The sequence below is a fragment of the Akebia trifoliata genome, chromosome 5 (assembly GCF_017979445.1).
Source record: "Akebia trifoliata isolate Shusen 1 chromosome 5, ASM1797944v1, whole genome shotgun sequence".
NCBI lineage: Eukaryota > Viridiplantae > Streptophyta > Magnoliopsida > Ranunculales > Lardizabalaceae > Akebia > Akebia trifoliata.
Genome location: NC_141379.1, coordinates 7,370,086 through 7,381,706, shown reverse-complemented (window position 1 = coordinate 7,381,706; position 11,621 = coordinate 7,370,086). Strand labels below are relative to the sequence as shown.

At 35.8% G+C, this 11,621-nt stretch overlaps 1 pseudogene across 1 annotated transcript; it reads right to left on the bottom strand.

Annotated features, from left to right (window-relative positions):
- Nucleotides 1-200: 200 nt before the first annotated feature.
- LOC147401350 (uncharacterized) lies at nt 201-6,550 on the bottom strand (annotated as a pseudogene). The gene is made up of 10 exons (XR_015178448.1): nt 6,360-6,550; nt 4,573-4,696; nt 4,409-4,476; nt 3,258-3,317; nt 2,937-3,095; nt 2,242-2,388; nt 1,876-2,090; nt 1,667-1,775; nt 1,508-1,575; nt 201-653 (listed from the first exon to the last, which is right to left on the bottom strand). The product of XR_015178448.1 is annotated as an uncharacterized LOC147401350 (transcript).
- Nucleotides 6,551-11,621: the final 5,071 nt, after the last annotated feature.

Here is an 11,621-nt window from a genome sequence, read left to right as displayed (position 1 = left end):
CTTATCTTTATTGATCATGGAACCAAATCTGACAGTCTCCTTTTGTTTTGGTCACTTACTCCATTAAGCATGATAGATTCAAAACAAGTTCATTCATTATATTTTGCTTTGGCTTCATTGGCCTCTCTAACGGAGATTTAGCCAAGAAACATTACAAAATCAATCAAAAATAAATAAATAAATAAATAAAAAGGGAGAGATGAGAAAAGTAGAACTTATCTTTATTGACCATGGAAACGAATCTAACAGTCTCCTTCTATTTACAAAGCTTTAAATTAAAAACCTAAACTAAACTAAAACTAAAATTAATAGAAGAAAACTAGAGAAGATGATCTTAGAGGAAATCCCCCCCCCCTTTTTTGGCTTTGGTCTGATCTCTTATTTATAGAGACCAGAATAGTATTTTTTAGGATTCAGAACACTTGCATATTTTACAAGGATACTAGAACCTAATTTGTTACGAGATAAATCACGCTGCCTTACTGATGTACAAATCTTGACGAAAATCATGCACTATTCATTATTGCCCTGGACTATACTTGGGCTTCGGGGTCTGTATGGGCTCACGGAATATGGGTTTTGGTCTGTTGACTTTGTTCCGATCCGTGCTTCCAGGGAATGTTTCGAAATTTTCTGATTTGTTTCCGATTTTCCTGTTACACAAAAATAACTGTAATTAGTTCCAAAATAAATCATTCCAATAGTCGAGTCATGGTAAAAATCTACGTCGAATGCCTTCAAGACTTAAAGTCGTGATATTGAGGAACAATCACTTTTTGTTGTGCACCCTACACAAGCTTCCTCCACATCCTTGAGGGTCATGTCACCTTTTTTTAGTTTTATCTAAATAAGAAGACTAAGCTATTCATCCTATAAGAACATGTGTCAACTCAAAATATGACTCCAACTCTTAGACGACTAAAATGATTGATACGAGTACGACATACCCATGACCCCCAACACTAGGAACTAGTACCAACTCTGAGGGCTGAGTGTCAAGAATACCTTTCCTAACTAGAAGTCGGTCCTCGATAAGTTTCAAACCTCATAAAATATAAATAACCATTATAAACAATCAAATCCAAAGTGGTTTATGACAACATTGCATTTACATAGAGTAGATGATGAGCCTAAGGCTAGGCAAAACTGGTGCAACACAAGTTGTGAGATGACATGCTTAACCAACTGATACAAGCGAACAGATAGTATTGTATAGCAAGATGCTATCATCTTTCAGAGAAAGTGAAGGGAGGGGAGGAAGCAAATATCACACAATGTATGGCAGCCCACCAAGAAAAAACATTGTAATTTATCTTGATATCGTAATTGACAGAATTCAAACAAGTCTCAAAAAATAACATTTGTTCTAAGATGTGGGATGATCCTGAGTTCTAAGAAATCTGGAAGCTATTTTTTTTCTTCCACTTCCCTTTCTACCAAATTGTGTAAAACTGACACCCAAAAGTAATACTCATGTATCTCATGACATTCACAAAGTTGAACCTACATTTCTACTTTTGTCTTTGTCTGTAAAAAATTCCCAAGCAACCTCTGATCAAAGACCATGTTGGGCACCTGCAATGAAACTTCCCCAGTTAATATGGACTTAGTAGCGTTAAAGGAAGAGTGCGAAAAGGAAACCCAGAACAAGATTCCATAATCACACCTTGTCTCCAAAGAAGATCTTGGAATTGTTCGCAATGGATTCAATAAACTTGAGCTCAAGAAATTCAGGTGTAAGTTTCAATTTGTTAGCTTCAGCTTCTTTCATCACCCTGAAAAACAAGAACCATGTTATATAACTTCCTTTAAATTAACACCAACGGTCTACGATTTGGACTTCAAAAAGAGATGTGAGAGATGATTTTTGTTTACTTGTAGAAGTTGGCATCTGCCAAGCTCTTCTCACGAGCCAAGTACATTTGATTCTCAATCTCCTGTTGTTTCTTGGCACTGTCCTTCTCCATCAACTTTTGTTCCATTAGAATTTTGCTAACTTGTGCATTCTTCTCCGCTTCAGCCAAAGCAATCTTCTTCTGTGTCTCAGCTTCTTTCTCAGTTACCTTTTGTCTCTCCATGGCAATTAAAACCTAAAGAAATACATTGTTAGAGATATTGTATTTTTGTGTATTTAGGAAGATTTTGATGCCTATATGGTATGTCAAACTTGAGAAGAAAATGTTGTGCCAGACTTGTTTGTTGGCATAAGACTATATCAAGTTGGCAGGAAGCTAGTAGTACCTTAGTTCGTTCTTCTTCCATCTGCTCAAAATTGCGTTTTATGCTGTTTGGGATAGTGGGTTTTGTGACACGCACACTTAGGATTTCGATACCTGGGGCATAACGTGTACAGTCAACCTGGAGAGCATCTTTCATTTTTTCATCAATCTGAAACGTTCACATTCCATTATTTTGTCAAATAAATATCAAAGTAGCAACTTTGAGCAGATTCAATTCAAGAGATCCTGCTAGACGAGGATGCATGAAAAATCAAATAACTCATAAGACATTTATTAATGTGTCCTTGCAAGCGACAATCCTAGGGCATAAGAGGGTTGGACTTCATCCGAAATACAAGTGATCCAAAAATAAAATTTAGTGGGTTAGGATCCATGGACTAAATTCAAATAAAAAAGGGGCCGAATATGGTTTAATGTCCCTTGACCTAATGCTACCCGACAAAACTCATCCAAATCTAGGGATGTTCCTAATGTGAAATGCAATTCAACCCAACCCAACTGACCGACTCGACGCATTCAGTTATGATCTTAGTCAATAAGGTCCGACCAATTTTATGCCCTAGGAAATCCTATGGTCCCCTCAATCCAAGGTGCTTGAGCCTATAAACATGGTGTTGGAAGCCATGAAACAATTCAACCTGATGGTTCTTGGGATATCATGTCTGGCCTCTAGTATGTAGTGTGATAGTTGCTTGCCTGGTCAAACATGTCAATATAAACTTGTTGAAGTGATTGAGCACTGCAGAACTGATTGATCTCATGATGAATCTTGTCATATATCCACGTTTTGTCTTACTGAATGCCGTAGTTGAGTAGTGTCTCATATACGAACTCCTTGTGAAGACGATTAACAACCTGGATAAGAAATTCCAATGAACACATAAATGGAACTAAAAACAGATACAATTATAAAGTGATGCCAAGACAAGTTTGAAGTTGAAGCTCCAACAACCTTGCAATGAAAGGAAATAACAACCTTGCAATGAAAAGAAATAACAACCATGCAATTGTGTCTACCTCTATCTTCTCGAAACTGATCATAACACCGCCTTTTGTACCACATGGGATATCCTTCACCTGTTTATTAGGAGATGAACACAGATTATTCAGAAAGTTATTGTTTTAATACAAGAAATACGACATCCATAGAACTAGTAATCAACCCATAAAGCAAACTAGTAATATTCATTGAGCATCTCCATAATGCCCAGGGATGGAGCCAGGATTTTCTTGTAATGGGGACAAACTATCATTAGCTGTATAGTTGAAGAACTTGAATGGAGAGAAGTGAGGGTGCGGGGGCAAAAATTTGAGGGAGATGAAGGATGTGGGGTCAAATGGGGAGAGAGGTGAGGGAGTGGGGACATATGGGGCATGTTATTAGTCGAAAATATAGGGGTGTCTCAAAGTTCTGTGGGGGCAATTGCCCCCACCAGCTCCTTACTAGCTCCGCCCCTGATAATGCCCAAAATACCAAGGAGAAAAACTACATTTGCAGGGAAATAGTTCTTGAAAACCATAAGTTGTTGACTATTAAGATGGATTGAATGGATAAAGATTAATTAAGTCAAATCTATGTAATAAAACACAATGGTGGGGCCCCACCCTTGCTACAGTTTTATGAGGATAAACATCCCATCAACTACAGTTTTGTAAGGGATAAATGTCCCATCCAGCTATGCCTTTACTCTTCACCCCTTCCCCTCCAATTTTACTATCTTTCCCCTTTAACTCGGGTTTTATTTCTTTCCTCTTCCCCTTTCAACTTTGTTATCTTTTCTCTCCTCCCCACTACTTTTTCTTTTTTCAATAATACCCCTCTAACTTTACTATCTTTCCTCTTTTACCCCTTCAACACCAAATTTTTTTTAATAATACCCATCAAATTTTATTATTTTCCCTTAACACACCATTAATCCCCAAAGAGGATGCAGCACGGGCGAACTCTAGTGAAGATATAAAATGCGAAGCAACATAAATCAAAATGGCTGGTTGAGTTGAAAATTTTATCTCAAATTGCTTTTCTCTCCCTCATACACCTGATACGACACATGTTGCTTAACCATCTTAGGAACCCACACCAGATTTCCTCTTGTCAAATTGATCGTTAACACCACTGAGGAATATGATTTCCTTTCCTAACAGCACATCAGACATTGGATATTCACCTCGTCTGTCTGAAGGGTCACTTGAATGGGCTCAAATTGGGTTATAAATGGCATCTTCAAATGGAAACCTGGGGAAAAAAAAATGCTCAAGTACCCAGTAAATAAGCCTTATAATTCAACCAAAGCATGTATAATTGGTACTGAATACTGGACCATAAATGTACCTGGCTCAGTAATTGTTTTTAGAAGGGCACCCCCTCTCCAATACATCCCAACATGACCTTCTGGTACTTGATGTAAAATAGAAAAGTTACTGTTTGTTGCTGAAAATGATGCCGGTATCAACATCTGAAAATATAATCAAAGCAAGTCATAAATAGGTGAAATAATGAAAGACACATTCTTCTAGTTGTATTAATTCAAAAAAAAAAATTTGTAGAATGCCAACCCTGCAAGCATAACATTTGAGAATGATGTTCTGTTTAACTAAGCGATCTACCTTGCAAAAATCTCACGTTATTTCCAAATGAGGATGTCAATTCTAAATAAAAGGTAAAATGTATGCAATTAATTCAACTATAAATGTGAATTCCTATTTCCAGTATCCCCATGGTGTTCTTCTGACTTTCTTCCTATTGGGGAGGAAACAAGGTTAAAGATATTTTGGAGACATAAAATCAGATAAGAAAGATTCCAATCCAATATCTTTGGTAAATTACAGATGAGGCAACTATGACAAACTCACTTTAATAATTTGGTCAAAAGTAATGTCAACACCACTCCATACTTTCCTATGTGGATTATATTTGGGATTACATCTGTTACACTTTCATACACTATAAGATACTCCATTGAAAGAGTTTTACAACACTTCAGCTAACAAGATTCTTCTATTGAATAACTTTAAGATTGTTTAACTTTAGTTTTCCTGAACCTGTAAATAAAAGCAGTTGGTGGTGGACAAAAGTTGGAAGTTTATTGGGACTTAAATGTCTAAATGCAACCTTTTCATAATCTATCCTTCACATATACCACTATTTTTCCATGTATTTGATTGAACACTTACTCCAATCCTAGGAAAAGCATACCCTTTTGACCAACCATCAATCTAAACTTATTAAGGCACACCAATTCACCCATATACATCGACCATGACCGAATAGCTTCTATTATTGTTTGCTATAGAGATGCCATGTTTAGCAGACAAAATTGGCAAATACATTTCCCTAACCCCAACAAATTAGACTAAACAAAGCTAATAAATTCTTAAAATAACTCACTTATAATGCTTTCTGCCTAATCAGTCCAACCCAAACAATAACTTATACTTTAGTTTTGGTATCCAAATGGGTTCGTGAATGAAACCGATTTCACAACATTAGCTAGTGGTATCAACATCCATAGACATTACAAATCATCTAATCCATGTCTCTCTTCAACCATGATTTCAAAAAAATTCCAGGATCGAGATGACTAGATCCAATCATCTAAGTATTGTTCTTGAAACGGACGACCTCCCCCCTGTTCTCCCACTCATTCTTCTTTCAGCATCTCGGTATCGTTCATGAACGAAACGAAATTCGAGATTGAAAACCATGCTATCAACTCTGTCCATCTATTGTAAGGAACAATTTTTCATTAAGTGTTCTAAAAAGAATTTCAAACTTTATGTTACATTACAAGTAATAAAATCAACAAAACAGAACTTCATTCCTCAAGATATTCTAGTTCAATTAAATTAGGGAATCTCTTAAAAGTAGAAATCTCCATTATACAACTGTTGTTGAAAGATATGCAATAATACAATCTAAATTCAACATTTAAAGAAAATCATGAATACAGTTCGAAATCCTTAACCAAAGATTGCAAACTAAAAAAGAGATCAAGAAAAAAAAAACCAAACAATAAACGTATTGTTCTTCAACCACAAATCGAAAAAACAAAAAAAATCAATATCAAGAATCGATTTCATTTGATTCTCAGTCAGTCAAACCAAATCGAAGCGAGATACCATGGCAGCGATGGAGACGAACGCCATCAGAACTGTAACAATGGCGGAGAGATCTCCGCTTCCGGATGGAGGCTGAGAGGCTCTGCCTCTCTGCTGCTGTTGTTGCTGATCCATGGAGTTGCAGTTCTTCTTCTGCGCTCTGTTCTGTGCCTCTTTATGAAACAAATAATTGCGCACGATTGATAGGATAGATTCTGTGGTAAGATAATAGAGTACTACTACAAGTATTAGATCATTGACTAGGGTCTATCCTCCAAGATCATAAGATGGAACGGATGATTTAAGATTTGTCCAAGAGTCTGACTATCCTTACTTACTGACATGGTAAGTATAAAAAAAAAAGAAAAAGAATCGTTGATGAATGACAGGTGGCACATATTTAGAAGATCAGGTCCATTCCCAAGTAAGAGGCTTGCTGAGGACTTGGAACTGAGTCTCACACTCGCGTAGTCTTTCTCTAAGCAAAGAATATTATTTCTCGAGTCCTCGCCAGGTGGCATACTGACATGTGCGAGAACTGGACAAGGTACATGGCTCCCCTCGATATACACTTTTTCATGGAGAAGTGCAATCGTGTATCTCGAGGCATATGGATCTACGGTTCTTACTTGAGGGAGTCAATTCAGTATGCTACCTGTAAGTCATATTATCACGATTCTTATTTTTATTTTATTTTTGAATCATGATAATCTGATTATGAGTGGAATATTCAATCCACACTCTTGACGTGACAGGTTCGAATTAGCAGATTTACCTTTTTTGGGATACAAAACTACGACTTCTATAAAAAAAAAAAAAAAAAAAAAAGTGCAATTTTGTATTTTTAAAAAAAGCTTATCTCCCATCACATGAGGGGTGTCAATTGAGTAAACTAAGTGGACAATTCAGTTTGTCGCGACTCTCTCTTTTTTTTTTTTTTTTTTGTTTTTAATATATAGAGACAAAGTACATCAATCGAGCTTCATTGACAATTCATGGTGGGGAAATTTTCTTGTTCTTTAATTTAAGTTGTCGCCTTCAGTGAGTTTTTTATGAACCACAAAAGAAAATCACTGTGCAGGCTCTTTTTTTTTTTTTTTAATTATTTATCAAAACATCCTTAGACAAAAATTGTAGATCATTTAAGACCATTTTATAAATCCCTGTCCTTACCGTCTTTTGAAATATATTTTTATTTAAGATAATTATAAAAACACCCCACGAATTAATAAGGGCTATCCACACATAATCTAATTGTTTTTTATCTTATATGAGTTAAAAGTATCAGATTGAGTTGATTTTTGATGATGATGATCTCAATGATGAGGAGATCATCCTCATTAAAAATCAATTCATTCCCAAATTTCTAACCCCATCAAAATAAGTTTGAGAACAGTAAATCGTCCAATTTTTTGTAAACTAATTTTGGTGGGGTTAGAAGTTTCAGAATGAGCTAATTTTTTTATGAAGAGGACACATCTTGAAACTTTTAACCCATATAAGACAAAACAATTCGATTATTGTGTGGGTTGCTCTTATTAATTTGTGGGGGTGTTTTTATAATTACTATTTTATTTAATATGAAAAATACCCTTTCAAACAACATCAAACCATTATAGGAATTCAATTATGATAAATATCTTAATTTTTTAATCTAAAAGATCATCTCACTTAATTTTTAAAACAGTATGTAAACATTTATGTTTTTTCTTGTTTCAATTTTAATTCCTGGCACACAATAGTATTAAAGTCAAGTTCATAAAATTTGATTAGATTGTAACAACGACATATGGGTGCTCTTTCTTAGAATAGCCTTAGTAGTATAACTCACTCATTGAGAACACAGTGATTGTACAAGTCAATAATTTTATGCGAGATTAAATAAAGAATAAAAGTTTCTAATTATTCAGAATACTCTCTGTCTGATCAATAGTCGTGTACTTTTTCAAACCAAAAACTTTAAAGTCAACGTATGGGGGTAAATCGTTGACAGTCCAGGAATACGAAACTAAATAATTAAAATGAATTAAATTAATCTCATTAAGGGAAAGAATGAATCAGACTCCAATAACCTTGATGTGATCAGTATGGAAGAATATTCAATCAATGACATCGAAAATAGCCTAATCAATTGAATATCCCTAAGGTACTAGTAGCAAAAAATATACAAAAAAGAAATTTTTCTTTTGAAATTAGATTATGCCATCAAGATATGTGAACAAACAATTCCTTTAGGTTCAAGTCAACAAACAATTCAACTATTTTCTCAAGAATTAATTTTAAAACATACACAAAAATTTAAATTCTTACATATTGGATTAATACAAGTAAAAATTAAACCATTAACCAGAATTTGATTAAAAACTTCAATATTATCATATTTACGAGACAAAAGAAACTAAATTTTCTCAAATTCTTTATTAGGAATAGTAGAACGTACTTTATGTTATGGTCCAGTTTATTTTGTTAGTTATCCAAACTTTATAGTCTCTTTAACAAATCCAAGAGTAATAAAAGTTCTAAGTCTCAATATTCAAATCTTAGGATACGATATGATTCCAAGATGAGAACCATTAGCTTTAATATATATAATAACGTACCAAACAATGCAAACTACAATAAATTTAACTGTATTAAATAAGGATGATCCTCAAGGTGAAACTTTACTTTTACAAAGCAATATCCATAAGTCAAATAAATTATTACCAAAAAGAATTAAATGAGAAGAGATTACTCTCCCTAAACACTGGAAACTCTAAGGAGAAACCTCAAGTCAAAAAATTCAAAATCAAGAAATTAAGTTCATAATTCAATATCCAGATGGAAATGTTGAATTAACATTCTTCTCACATAAAAAATCAGTAATTATAACAAATGATACATCGTCAACATCTACTATACCCTATTGGAAATAATTTAGTTTGTTGATATAGTTATTTTCTAGTCTTTTATTTAATTCTTATTTATAAGGACCTTTTTGTAATTTGACCTTCGTAATTAATATAAATTTCTACCAAGCTCTCACAAAGAGACTTGACACAATTATTCTCAAATTCTTCTTGATATCAGAGCTAAGGAATTTTCTCTTTCCTCTTTTCCTTCTCTTTACTCGCTAAATCCTAACCTAGAGTCAATCTCATCCGACCTTCTCTCCTTCAAGAGTTATTTATTTATTTATTTATTTTTGGAGTTTCACATGCTGCAATAGCCATCATTATCGAATCCTGCGACAACTTGGAACAAGACGAGAAGTTACTATTTCATTTTTTGTCCTGATCACACTACGTCAACCCTAACACCCTCGTTTCAGTTCAGCGGCCTGGTTTCAGTTCAGCGACAATCGTAGATACTTCGTTTTGATTCTACGACAACTCTACAGATCTCATAACTTCATTGTGGTTCTGCGATAGTAGTAGATGCATTATTTTTTGGTTCTACGATAGCCATAACTGCTTCGGATTAACTCTGTGACAACCTTAAGAGTTTCAGTTTGGCTCTGCGACAGTCACAGCTGCTCTATCTTGGTCCTACGACACCCTTATAGCCCTCACAACTCTGTTTTGGTTCAGTGATACAGATCTGTTGGACCTTGTGGTTCAGCGACAGTCACAGCTGCTCTATCTTGGTCCTACGACACCCTTATAGCCCTCACAACTCTGTTTTGGTTCAGTGATACAGATCTGTTGGACCTTGTGGTTCAGCGACAGTCATAGCTGAGTCATTTTTTGGTCCTGCACCAGCCTAGCATCATCGTTTTAGTTCAGCAACATGTGTAGTTGCTTTGTTTTGGTCATACAAAAGCCCTAACACCTCCGTTTTGGTCTTACGATAGATCTATTGTATCTTGTGAAGTACAACAGTAGTTACACACTATTTGAGCCTCACGTTACATAGCTGGTTATACTAGAGCTCGACAGTAGTGTGTAATAGTGTTTGACAGTAGTTTAAACACTTCTCTGCTATTTGGGTTGCTTCGATTTATTGTGTGGGTTGCCAACTGCAGTAGGACTGTTATCTGTACTTTGCGATTGCGTCGAGGGTACCAATTTTTTCAGATTTTCCTTCAAACCAAATAATGTCTTTGGAACAAAGAATTACAACTTCTGCTTTAGTCTTTGGGTCTACCTCTTCTGCTCAACGTATTACCACTGCTCTTCTTGATGATCGAAACTTCCAGTCATGGTCTCGATCTGTACAGCTATTTCTCAGAAGTAGAGGAAAATTTGGTTGGCTCTCTAGGACTGTTACTAAACCACCACTAACTGATTCTAAATTTGAATCATGGGAGATCAACAATTGCACTATCCTTGGATGGCTGTTTAATTCCATGGAGTAGCGCATTTATACCATATTCATGTACCATGAAACAGTTCATCTTTATGGTCATCGCTTACTCGGACATACGCACATTCTCAGAATGACTCTAGGATTTATGAACTTTATCGAGACATTGTCCAGGCTTCCTAAGGGACTCAGAGTATAGCTGATTACTTTGGATACCTTCAGTCACATTGGGAAGAACTTTTTCACTATGAGTCTATGGCTGAATTGTCTTCCGAGGCAGCCGATTTTGTTGTCAAGCGGATTGCTTGACATCAAACCTATCAGTTTCTTATGGGTCTCCATCCAGAATTTGAGGCACTTCACACACAGATCCTCAACACCACTATTTTACCGTTTTTATTTGAGATATTTATGACCATTTACAGTGATGAGCGTCGTCGTCGTATTCCTCATCCTCAGATTCAAACCCCTGGTATTCTTTCTGTTCCAACTACAGATTAGATGGCCTTAGTTGCCAATTCGAGTTTCTCTGACCACCGTACCCCTGGATCAGGGAATTGTAGTCGTGGTAGCCATGGTCGTGGTAAGGGGAATGGCCTTACTTGTAGTCATTGTGGGAAGACTGGTCATGAGAAGGCTCGTTGCTTTCAGCTCTATCCTCATCTGATACCATGATCTTCCTTCACTTCATCTTTGGGACAGACTGCTTCTCATGCTGCTACAATGGAGTCCTCATCTACTGATCCATCTTCACTTAGCTCGATTGACTTGCAACAGCTACAGACTCAGATTGCCACTATTATTCGGGATTAACTTCAAGCTTACACGAACCCCTCTTCGACTGCGACCTCAGGTATTACACCTCCAGGTACATCATTTGCATTCAATGTCACTCAGTCTAGCTTTGCTCCTCTAACATGGTTTATTAATTCTTGTGCCTCTGATCACATGACTGGTGAGTCTAGCTACTTTAATTCTAGTTTTTCCACCACCCATAAG